An 11,719-nucleotide genomic window follows, 5' to 3' on the forward strand; every position below is an offset into this window, starting at 1 on the left:
CACCTCTCTCTCTCTCTCTTTCTCTTTATTTACTCCAACAATAATATTTTAACAAGAAGCGAAGAAAAACAACTATGTTTTCTTTTTCATAATACTCTTTATCAAATTAGTTTATTTTTCGTGTGTGGTTAGTTGTTTCTTTTTTATATTTGATATCCATAATCAAACATATAAATTTTGAAGTTTTTACTTATGGTATATTTGGTTTTTTTATATTTACAATATTTCAGATGTAAAAATAATTTTCTTTAGCTCCATATTTTGATTGTGTCACAGCTGGTACGCCATTAATTCCAAGATTTCAAAAATAATAAATTTATTTATTTAAAAAAATTACATGTTCATTTATTTCTCATAATTATGACAGAACAAAAAATTAAATAAAAGTGAAAAGAGGATAAAGAGTTGGGGTCTCGAAGCTTATGTCAGAGAGAATTGGATACAAACAAAAGAAGTCAAAGAGAACAAGAAAAAATTATAAACTTCTCTACGGTCCGAAATGGAAGAAAATCTCTCTTGGTTTGTTCTGGTTTTGGGAGTTATAGTGATAATTTTGTGTTGCTACTTAGTTTGTTACTAATTTTCTTGCATTGAGTCAACGAATCTCGACTTGCCTATAAAATCTTTGGCGAATTTACGGCAAAATCTCTGACGTTCGTACCAGTAGACTCTCCAATGAACGATCGCAGGAGAGTCTATCGGTATAAACATCAGAGATTTCGGCCGTAAATTCACTAGAGATTTTATCTGCAAGTCGAGATTCATTGGCCTAATGCATACATATATACTAAACATGACATAAAAGACTCAACAGTTGATCACTACAATGAGGGTGTTGAAAAATGAAATTTGATGATGTGGATTATTTGGTGTTGAAAAGATTCAACATATTGAATAAGAACAAAGTGGAGACCACCGACGACTCATGTCACTGTCTAAGGATTTATGATATTTTCATATTCTCTTAGTTATTTAAAACAAAAAATAACATTATAAGATGGAAGCAACTTCACAATCATATCTGATAGGCAAAAGGTAACAAGTGTTTTACTTATATTAATACCGGTTTACATTAAAATAACAAGTGTTTTATGTGTTGTTATGTAGGGTTTGTTGAAAGCTGTTCATTTAGAGCTTCCTAATGCAGAACATAGAATGTGTGCTAGACACATTCTTGGGAATTGGAAGAGAGATAGCCATGACCCTCAGCTAGAGAGATTATTCTGGAATATAGCTCGCAGTTACACTTTAGGAGACTTTCGTGAGCAAATGAATGAGCTTCAGAGGTACAATCCAGTGGCGCATCAAAACCTTCAAGTCACCAATCCTCACACTTGGTCGCGGGCTTTCTTTAAGGTTGGTTCATGTTGCAATGATAATCTGAACAACCTTAATGAATCTTTCAATAAAACAATCCGCGAGGCAAGGCGAAAACCACTTCTTGACCTGTTAGAGGAAATTAGGAGACAATGCATGGTTCGCACAGCAAAACGGTCTCTAATTTCTAATAGGTTGAAGACTAGGTTCACTAAACGAGCTCACGTTGCAATAGAATCTGCTATAGCTAAGGGTCAGGATTGTATTAGATATATGGCTACTGGTAATGTCTTCGAAATTGACGACCATGGCTGCTATTATAGTGTTGATATGAATCTGAAAACTTGTGGTTGTGGGATGTGGAAACTAAATGGAATTCCATGTAATCATGCCGCTTGTGTGATCTCCGCAAAGAAGCAAAAAGTGGACGATTACGTTTCAGATTACTACACCACTATAAAATGGAGAAAGACTTATGAGCATAGTATTAGGCCCGTTGAAGGGATGAAGTTGTGGCCAATGTTGAACAGGCTACCTGTCTTGCCTCCACCAAATAGGTTAGGTAATAGAGGAAGGCCAAGTAATTATGCTAGAAAGAAAAGCGCCAATGAATCATCTTCACAGTCAACAAGTAAGACTAGGCTAAGTCGTGATAAGCGCATTATGACTTGCTCAAACTGCAGAAAAGAAGGACATACCAAAGTTAGTTGTTCAAATCCGAGGGTCGAACCCGAGCCTAAACGACCACGAGGTCGCCCAAGAAAGGATCAGGTATGCTTGTGTTGTTTTCTTTATGTCTTTACATCATATTGATATGCTATGTTTTTCATAGGAAGGAGGGTCACAGCTTGGTTCACAAGGTGGATCACAGCTTGGATAATGAAGATGATGGTTCCTTTGTTTTGTTTACTTTTGATTTTGCGATGGTTTTCATGTCGTGAGTTACACTAAAACTTTGATGTTGTGTTTCAGTATCTTAGATGTTGCTTTTGTTGTTCTTAGACGAGTCCTGCCATTACTTTTAAGAATGTTTTTAGTACAAATCAAAATGTTTCTTCTTTTGCCAAAGGAGAGAAATAAAGAAAATTTCTTTAAAAAAAAAACTAACTGAAGACACAGTGGCCCTGTTCGTCCCGTCAACACGCTGCGGCAGCTACGGCGATCATAATTATAAAAGGAACGTTTCTTCTCTTGACATGTTCGTCCATTAATTCTCAGTTCTCAGTGTTATTTTCTTGTAGCTGGTCGCTACGGTATCGTTCACTTGCCGAACAGGGCCATTGTTATTTTTTTTTAAACTAACTGAACACACTTTGTTTCAGCTAAAAACAGAGCAATGATAAAGAAACAGAAACTCAGTTTTGTTTTGTTTATCTATTTTACAAGGTTTTCTTCCTACGACCAGTAAAAGAAACAAACTGTTATGTTCTTATCTTTTAACTTGGAAACATGTTTGAATAAGAAAGAGTATAAGACAGTGTAAAAATGAAGGCGTGAATCTTCTGTTAAAAAGATGTTCCTAGCAAATAACAATTCTACATTTAAGCAAAAATCCAACAGTGGTGTGGAAATTCACCAAACCAAACTTCATCTTTCATAGTTTCACACCGGAATAAAGGACGCCAAGGATTCTCTTGTGTTTTCCACGTTAATGTACAACATCACTACCACATATACACTTCGAACTCATCTTTCACGTTTGAAGAAAAGAGATAGAATCGATATTAGGAGAGGAGATGTTTGGAGATTTGATTTTGTGCTCTGGTGTGAAGAGAGAGAGAGAGAGTAGAGAAGGATCAAATCGAGGGTTCATACGGTTTGGATTTGGGGATAATTCTAATTTTAAACGACTTCGTTTACATGGTCGTTAACGCTAAACGTCCACTTAACGTTAATTAGTGTTGACTAAACTCATATCTAAAATGGCCCGGTCAACATAAATTTGTTAATTTTTTAGCTTAATGAAAAGTTTGTTTATTGTTTAGCAAATTTAAGTAAGTTCAGTATTTAAATGTCCGTTTTCTCCATTATAATTTAAATATATTTAATTTTATTTCTTCTACTAAAATTTATCATTTTAAATTATCTATAAATAGAGACTAGGCTTTTCAGTTGGATATATAAAAAATAACTATTAATTAATAAAATTAGTATATTGAATTTTACTAAACAAAACTATTCTAGTGTGTAAAAGTTGAATGTGTGTTGAATGATGAGATGGAAGAAAGAGAAGATAATTTGGAGTTTTAAAAGATGAAATGGAGGGTGTTGAATCTGAAACCATTGTACATAGTCTACAAGGATACATACGTCTTCGGTTCAAAGTGAAAACTTCAAAAGGAAACTTTAGGCATTTAATTATGTAAACTAAAAATGAAAAATAAAACAGAATTTTTTTGTTTGATACAAAATCACTGGTATCAGATTTTATATTCATTCATGCATTGATAATCAATTACAATAAGTATCTCACAAAAATTTTGGAATTGCATACAGATGTATGAAACATGACATAAAAGATTTAATAGTTGAATATTTGGTGTTTAAAAGATTCACCATGTTGAATAAGAAGAAAGTGGAGACCAAGGATGACAAATGTCAGTTTTAAGGATTTTTGATATTTTCATATCCTCTTAGTTATTTAAAAAATATAATCATATTATAAATTAAACAATTTATTTTTATTTCTTATACAAAAAAATTATCATTTATATTATATATAAATAGAAACTAAGTTTATTTAATATGGATATATGAAAAATTATTATTTAGTAAAATAGTGTGTTGAATTTTATTAAACAAAACTCTTGTAGTGTAAAAGTTGAATGTGTGTTGAATGATGTGGAAAAAAAAGATGATGTGGTAGAAAAAATAGATGTTGTGGAGTGTTTTTTTTTTTTTGAACACCGATGTTATGGAGTGTTAAAAGATGAAATGGAAGGTGTTGAATCTCGAAACCATTGTACATAGTCTACAAGGATGCATACGTCTTCAATTCAAAGTGAAAAGTTAAAAAAGAAACCATAGACATTTAACTACGTAAGCTATAACAATAATAAAACAAAGTTTTTTTTGTTTGGTATTAAATCATTAGTAGCAGATGTTAGATTCATTTATGTATTGATAATTGAATAGTTAAGGATGTGGTAAGTAATTTATAACTTATAATCTAAAGTAGCCAATAAAAAGCTACTCGAATAAATTATATGCATCATACAATGTGATTTGATATACTGTTGGTTTGTATGGTTATAGTGTACGTCTATATTTGTACAATGCAATAACTTTATACAAATAAATTAGAAGAATTATAAGAAGTAATCAATAATTTATTGTCTTTGAAGAATCTCATAAAAATCCCTTCATAATAGTGTTGTCTTCTTTTCTACAACCATAAATATTAATATTTTCAACACTACACATACCATAATTTGTAACTATTAAATTTCTTTATCTCTCTCTATTAATACTAAAAATAACTTTTTTGAAGAAAAAAAAAAAATGTATTTCCTGTGCACACGAAATGAGACAATACACATATCAGTGAAATAACACTACTAATTTTATTATAAAGCAACACCTACAACCCACCACAAGGTCCACAACCTTAAATATTTTTTTCTTCTAAAACAAATGCATGGATCCACAGCCTGCATTAAAATTATACCACAGTCTACAATGAATTTATTTTTTTATTAAATAATTAAAGTGCACACAAGTCCAGCAGTACTTTTTATCTCTCTATTACTACTTTTTTTTAAACAAAATTCTCTCAATTTTTACATGTCTTTCATTTATAATAAGAAAGCAAACACTAGAACTCTTAACTCAAAACTCATGGGTATTTTACTCCGGCTCCAGCTAGCTTGCTCTTGTGTACACATATCTCTCTATTTCTTTGTCTTTTTGTCTCAAATTTATGTGTTTGTGTGATTCATCTGAATATTTGGCTTTGATTATCAGGTTGCTCGTGATTTTGCTTTAGCTTGAGTCTCCTTCATGAGAGCTTGAAGGTAACATTCTATCTCCAATTTTAGTGGTCATATCTGCTATGAATTTGCAATACATACTATCTGATGATTGTGAAGTGTTTGATCGGTAGCGCCAAGAAATTTGGAAAGTTCCTGACATTAAGAGTCATTTATAGGACCATTAGGAGATGTTATATTCATCCTTTGAGGTGATGTAGGTAGAGTAATATGGTTTCTTCCTAGTGAACTGAATTTGAAAACATGTGTATACACAGTATAGTAGGCTCTAGTCTACGACATATCATTCTTAATTCCTCCAACAATGTACTTATACGTGGTTGAACGGTAGGAACATGTACGTTATGGTTCCTGATTTTTGAACTAATTTAAGTATTTATTCTTAGCGGTTTAGGGAGCACTTCCTAAATGTTCTTTTTATCTTGAGTAAGTGATCTTTTTTTACTTTCGGCTTGTATATAATTTTGTTGGTTGTGTTTTCAGGAGAAGAATATTAGCTCAAGTTGGGAACATATTAGAGAAAGATTGACATGTATTGTCTTAGTAATGATTCCTAATACTGAGTTTTAAGGTTAAACAAAGGTATGCTTATGTGTTGACCAATCAGTTACAATAAGTATCTCACAAAAAATTTGGAATTCCATATAGATGTATTGAATATGGCATAAAAAATACATACTTCTTAGGTTCAAAGTGAAAAGTTAAAAAATAAATCGTAGGCATTTAACTGTGAAAGCTAGAAACGAAAATAAAACATAATTTTTTTTTTGATATAAAATCACTAGTAGAAGATATTATATTCATTTATGCATTGATAATCGAATAGTTAAGGATACAATAACTTTATAACTTATAATCTACAGTAGCCAATAAAAAGCTAATCGAATAAATTGCATGCATCATACAGTGTGATTTGGTATACTATTGGTTTGTATGATTATAGTGTATGTTCATATTTGTACAATGCAATAACTTCGTACAAATAAATTGGAAGCAAATACTTTTTTTTAGAAGTAATCAATAATTTAGTGCCTTTAAAGAATGATAAAAATTCCTTCGAAATAATGTTGTCTTCTTTGCTATAACCATAAGTGTTATATCTTCAACACTTCAAAATAATGTTGTCTTCTTTGCTATAACCGTAAGTGTTATATCTTCAATACTACACATACCATGCATTTGTATCTATCAACTCTCTCTTTCTCTTTATCCACACCAACAATAATATTTTTAAAAAGAAGCAAAAAAAAAAAACTATGTTTTCTTTCTCATAATATTCTATATCAAATTAGTTTATTTTTCGTGTGTGATTAGTTGTTTTTTATATATTTGATATCCATTATCAAACATATAAATTTTGAAGTTTTTACTTATGGTGTAGTTGGTTTTTTTATATTTACAATATTTCAGATGTAAAAATAATTTTCCTTAGCTCTATATTTTGATTGCATCACAGCTGGTATGCCATTAATTCTAATATTTCAAAAAAAAAAAAAAATATTTATTTAAAAAAATTTACGTGTTCATTTATTTTTCATAATCATGACATAATAAAAAATTAAATAAAAGTGAAAGGAGGAGAAAGAGTTGGGGTCTCGAAGTTTAAGTAAAAGAGAACTGGACACAAACAAAAGAAAAAGTCATAGAGGACAAGAAAAGTTCTAAACTTCTCTCGAGTCTGAAATGGAAGATAATCTCTCTTGGTTTGTTCTGGTTTTGAAAGTTTTTGTGATAATTCTGTGTTGCTACTTGGTTTGTTACTACTTTTCTTGCGTTGAGCCAACAAATCTCGGCATGTCGGTAAAATCTTTGGTGAATTTACGGCAGAAATCTTCCTAGTGAACTAAATTTAAAAAAATATATATATATACAGTTAAAAATCTTGTTCGCATCTGCAAAAACTTATCTTGTATCTGTTGTGGATGCTCTATGATATGGTTATGATACTCATTTGACTGGTGGAAATGTGCAAGTGGTTTACAATTTTTAAAAGCATTAAATTTTGTTGTACAATTTTACTTGCTTACGATATCATTATTTTTTAGTTTAGATACTTATTTGCAGACATTAACCAATAAGGATGCTCTTTTGGGTATCTAACAAGTCAGAGTGATCATTGCGTCTCCTCGCCCTAGTGATTTTGTTTGATTATTGGGGTTGATATAATCACATACCATATTAGCTTAAATAGTAGCAGGATTCTGCTTTCCGAATATATAATAAGTGTCCCCAATTTCTGGAGCCTATTGAAGCGTAACTAATCCTCAGTTCCTGGATTTGATAAAATGTTTAATAGTGTTTTGAAATAGTTAAAGCTTATGGCTTCAGTTGACATGATTAGCGGAAGATATCTTTCAAATGTATGTAGTGTTCTTTACGAGGTGATAAACAGAGCATCAGATGGATGAATAACACCTCTTCATGTGGCGGCTCGGTAGGGAGCTTTTGTTGCTCATGTCACTGTGGAAGATAGAACCAACATAGATCTTATAGGTATTATCATATTATCTGATTGATGTTGAGATTTTTAAGGGATATTTTGGAGGTATACTATGTTTTTTTCCTCAAATCTTTCTTTGTTTAGTAACTGTATACACACTACTATGTTTGTCATACAAATTTAGATCTTGGGACAAAGGCATGGTTAGAGCAACACAAATATTTTGTGTGATCACCTCCTCCACCAAGCGCATGCATATGAGATTATGACTATGAACAACAGTACATCACGGTAGGCCGCCGAAATAGGTTACAGGGAAAAGTTTTTTGTGTTGCTCTTGGTTCTCTCACGCACGCAGCACATGAGAATTAATTTGTATATAACAATTGAAATGTTTGGTGAGCCACTATTCTACTTTATATCGATGTGTACGGTTGAAATGTTTTGACTGCATGTCAGTTTGTGTTGTTATAAATAAAATGGATCAAATATGTTACCATTGAAAATTAATTCAATGCAATGTTTACGTAAATAGTAAAAAAAAACAAAAAGAGATAATTACACTTAATATAAGCTTAAACTAAGTTAATACAACAAAATAAATTGAATATGAACAAAATGAAATTATATCCCAACTATTCACATGGTATTTGATTTTGAATTATTTTATAGATTTAAATCTTATATGGCTACCATATTCGTCTGTTCTTCTATACGAGACGAATAAAAATTGTGTTCAGACAATTACTGAGCACTAAAGCCCTCCGAAAAAATAACCATGCTACTCGCAATCATCAATCTCATAATATATAGAAGTTAAAACCCAATTTTAACTATAAAAAATTGTTTTCTTAGGCCAAAAAAAAATGGTAACTCCCATTATGTTAATTCCTATTTTGTACCACTTTTGCCTTTAATGCCTTTTACTATTTTCGAAAATAAATCAAATAAATAGTTTTACAAACTAAAAAAATTAGAAAAATAGTAACTACTGATGAAATACCCATATGAAATAGTGATATTTTTTCGAGTTCTAAAAATATTTAAATCATAATTTCAAACTATGTTCTACATAAAGTAGAATTGACATTTTACGAAGTAGAAAATGAAATCCACTTTTTTTATTGAATCTACTATGTTTAGAATACGTGATCTACATAAATAATAGTACCCAAAAAATATTTAGAATACACATTCCGCTTAACCTATCGCTTTAAAACCTGTAGAAATCAAAATCTGCACATTACTATAAATCTAAAAAATTGTAGAAAACAAGTTCTACAGATTTACTGTAAATCTAAAACATGTAGAAATCAAAATCTACACATTACTATAAATCTAAAAAACTGTAGAAACAGAGTTTTACATATTTACTGCACTCTACAGATAAGAAAAATCAAGTTCCAAAATATATGGAAAGAAAATATTTGGAAATATTTAGATTTCATATATGAAAAAATAAAATTTTCAGAAAAAAATAAATAAAATCGTGGGACATAAAGTGTATGTTTAGTTTTTTTTTTAATTTGAGGATTTAAAATTTTTTCTTTTATTTTAACTACTTTAATTATTTATTATATTTTAATATTTACAATTGTTTTGTTAATTGTAATTTCGAATTTATAATTGAATTTGAGGGCATCATTGCCATTTTGAAAATAATTAATCTAATAGGACATAAAGTATATGAGATTAGTCTAATGAGACATAGTTACCATTTTTTGGCCTAAAAAAGTAATTTTCTCTTTTAATTATATAACATATCCTACAAAACGAATGCAAAAGAGTGGAGAAAAATAAGTGTGCTAATAACAACATCAAGATGATTTACTTCCATTGTACCATTGATATTATTGAAACTTTAAAAGGAAAATTGCAATATAAAAGTGATTTATGAATGCCAGTTTCAAAAAAAAAAAATTGCAATATAAAAAAAGTTCTACACCACAATGGATAAGAGTAAGACAAATACAACAAAGAAGAAGACCAAACTACATTCCCCCATATTTTTTGCGTTGCTAATTTTCTTGATTTAAAAATTATACACATTTAATGATAACACAAATTGTATGCTGAAGGGAAAATAGAATTCTATTTTGCAAACTTACAACAAACAAAATCAGGAAGTTTTCGTCACTATTCTGACAAAATTTGTAAGAAAAAAAATATACAGAATATTTTTAGAAATTTAATACAAAATCAAAAACACATTAGAAAAGTATTTTTTAGATCCAACATTTTTGAAATTGGAATAAAAATTCAAACAAATTTAACTTTCATGTATACTTATACTTCTAGAAAGATTGGTTTTATTGGTAAGAATTTAAACCCTTAAGCACTAATTATACAATACGAACCAGAAAAATAGAATGAACAAATGAGTTAGGAAATCAAAATTTTAAGTGATTGGAGTATTAACCTATTTTACTGTAAAAATATTTTAAATAATGTAATATGTATTTTTATCATTATTTACATTTTGCGCTCTAATAACTTAATATTCAGTTTAGTAATTTATATTTTCCAGAGTTTCGGATATACATATTACATATTTAAATAGAAATAACAAAATACCTTAAAATAAATTAAGGATTTATGGAAATAAACCCGGGTGTAGCCCGGGAAAAGCTCTAGTAGGAGTAATAGGAGTCAAACTTGAGATTGTAGAAGCCGAAAAACCGGATCAAAAGAAATGATATAATATAAACGACGTTAAGGAAAATATATAGACGATTCAAAACCGTAACGAAAATGAAACCATGGACTCGAGACGAATCTCTTTCCTTAACTCTTAATATTCGCTCTGTTAGTGCGACGGATCTGTACGAATAGGAGTCCCAGGATAAAACCATGATAGGATTTGCTGGTTTTGGTTGTGAAAAAAAAACGTAATCAGAAATGAAGGAGGAGACGAGTTTATAAAAGGGGAGAAGACGAGCCACTTTCCGCAACTGATGCAGCACGTGCACACGTTAGCGGAAATCTCGCGAGGATCTCGGAGGCGAGGCGTTACGAAACTTCCTCCGCAAGATCTTTTCTCGTTTAAACTTATCGTCAAGAAGAAAGACAGCGTGTTGTTTTTAAATGAACTACGTGTTGTTTAAAATAAAATGCATGCCGTTTTTCGGGAATTAAATGGCAAAATTTTGAGCTTAACTTAGTCCAAAAAGAAAAGTCTTATTGGGCCGGAGGCCCTCCACCAAGACCCAAGACCCAAGACCCAGCCCAAGTCCACGCCCACGCCGAGCCGAGCCGGCCGGACGGCGGCGGCGGCGCGTGCGTGGGGAGCCTTCTCCTCTCTGAAGCTGGTTAACCCATGATAGCATGAATGCATATATATACATCTCTCTTTCTCTTGTCACACACGATGTGGGACAAGTTCTCATTTCTTCATTTACTAAGCCATTAGGCTTCTAATTACACAGGCCCATAGGCCCATTTCTTTTCACCACTTTCCAATTAAAAGTTGGTCCAACAATCCCCTACATGAACAGAAATTACTCTTCTAAACATATGCAGAATGCAGAATCGATAGACTCTAAAAACTATACTTATTCTAATCCTCACTAGACCAGACAGACTTATCGAGAGTGTTTGCGAAAAATTCACTGTGTTTGAGTTGGTGGCATTTTTAAGCCTTGAACCACTAATAGTTAGTATCTGTCGGGTTTACTTTACCAGAAGGTGAACATGATGTCTTGAACCAACCGGTGTTTTATGTAGACCTAGACAACATGCATAACGCAGCTTCATTTTCTCGTAGAACTTAGTTCTCTATTGTGTTCATTGTGGCCCTGAACTATTCCTGGTTTTCATGAGTGAACTTAGAGAATATAGCCTTGCATTTATTCTCCTAGAAACGACCCCATTTCACACTCATTAGGTGATTGACCATGAAAAGTATTGAGTAATACTCCGCTTTAGAAGCTATGGAATCATTAAAAGCTTATGCTTATCCTTCTCACATTTGTTA

Source organism: Brassica oleracea, chromosome C3 (assembly GCF_000695525.1).
Source record: "Brassica oleracea var. oleracea cultivar TO1000 chromosome C3, BOL, whole genome shotgun sequence".
NCBI lineage: Eukaryota > Viridiplantae > Streptophyta > Magnoliopsida > Brassicales > Brassicaceae > Brassica > Brassica oleracea.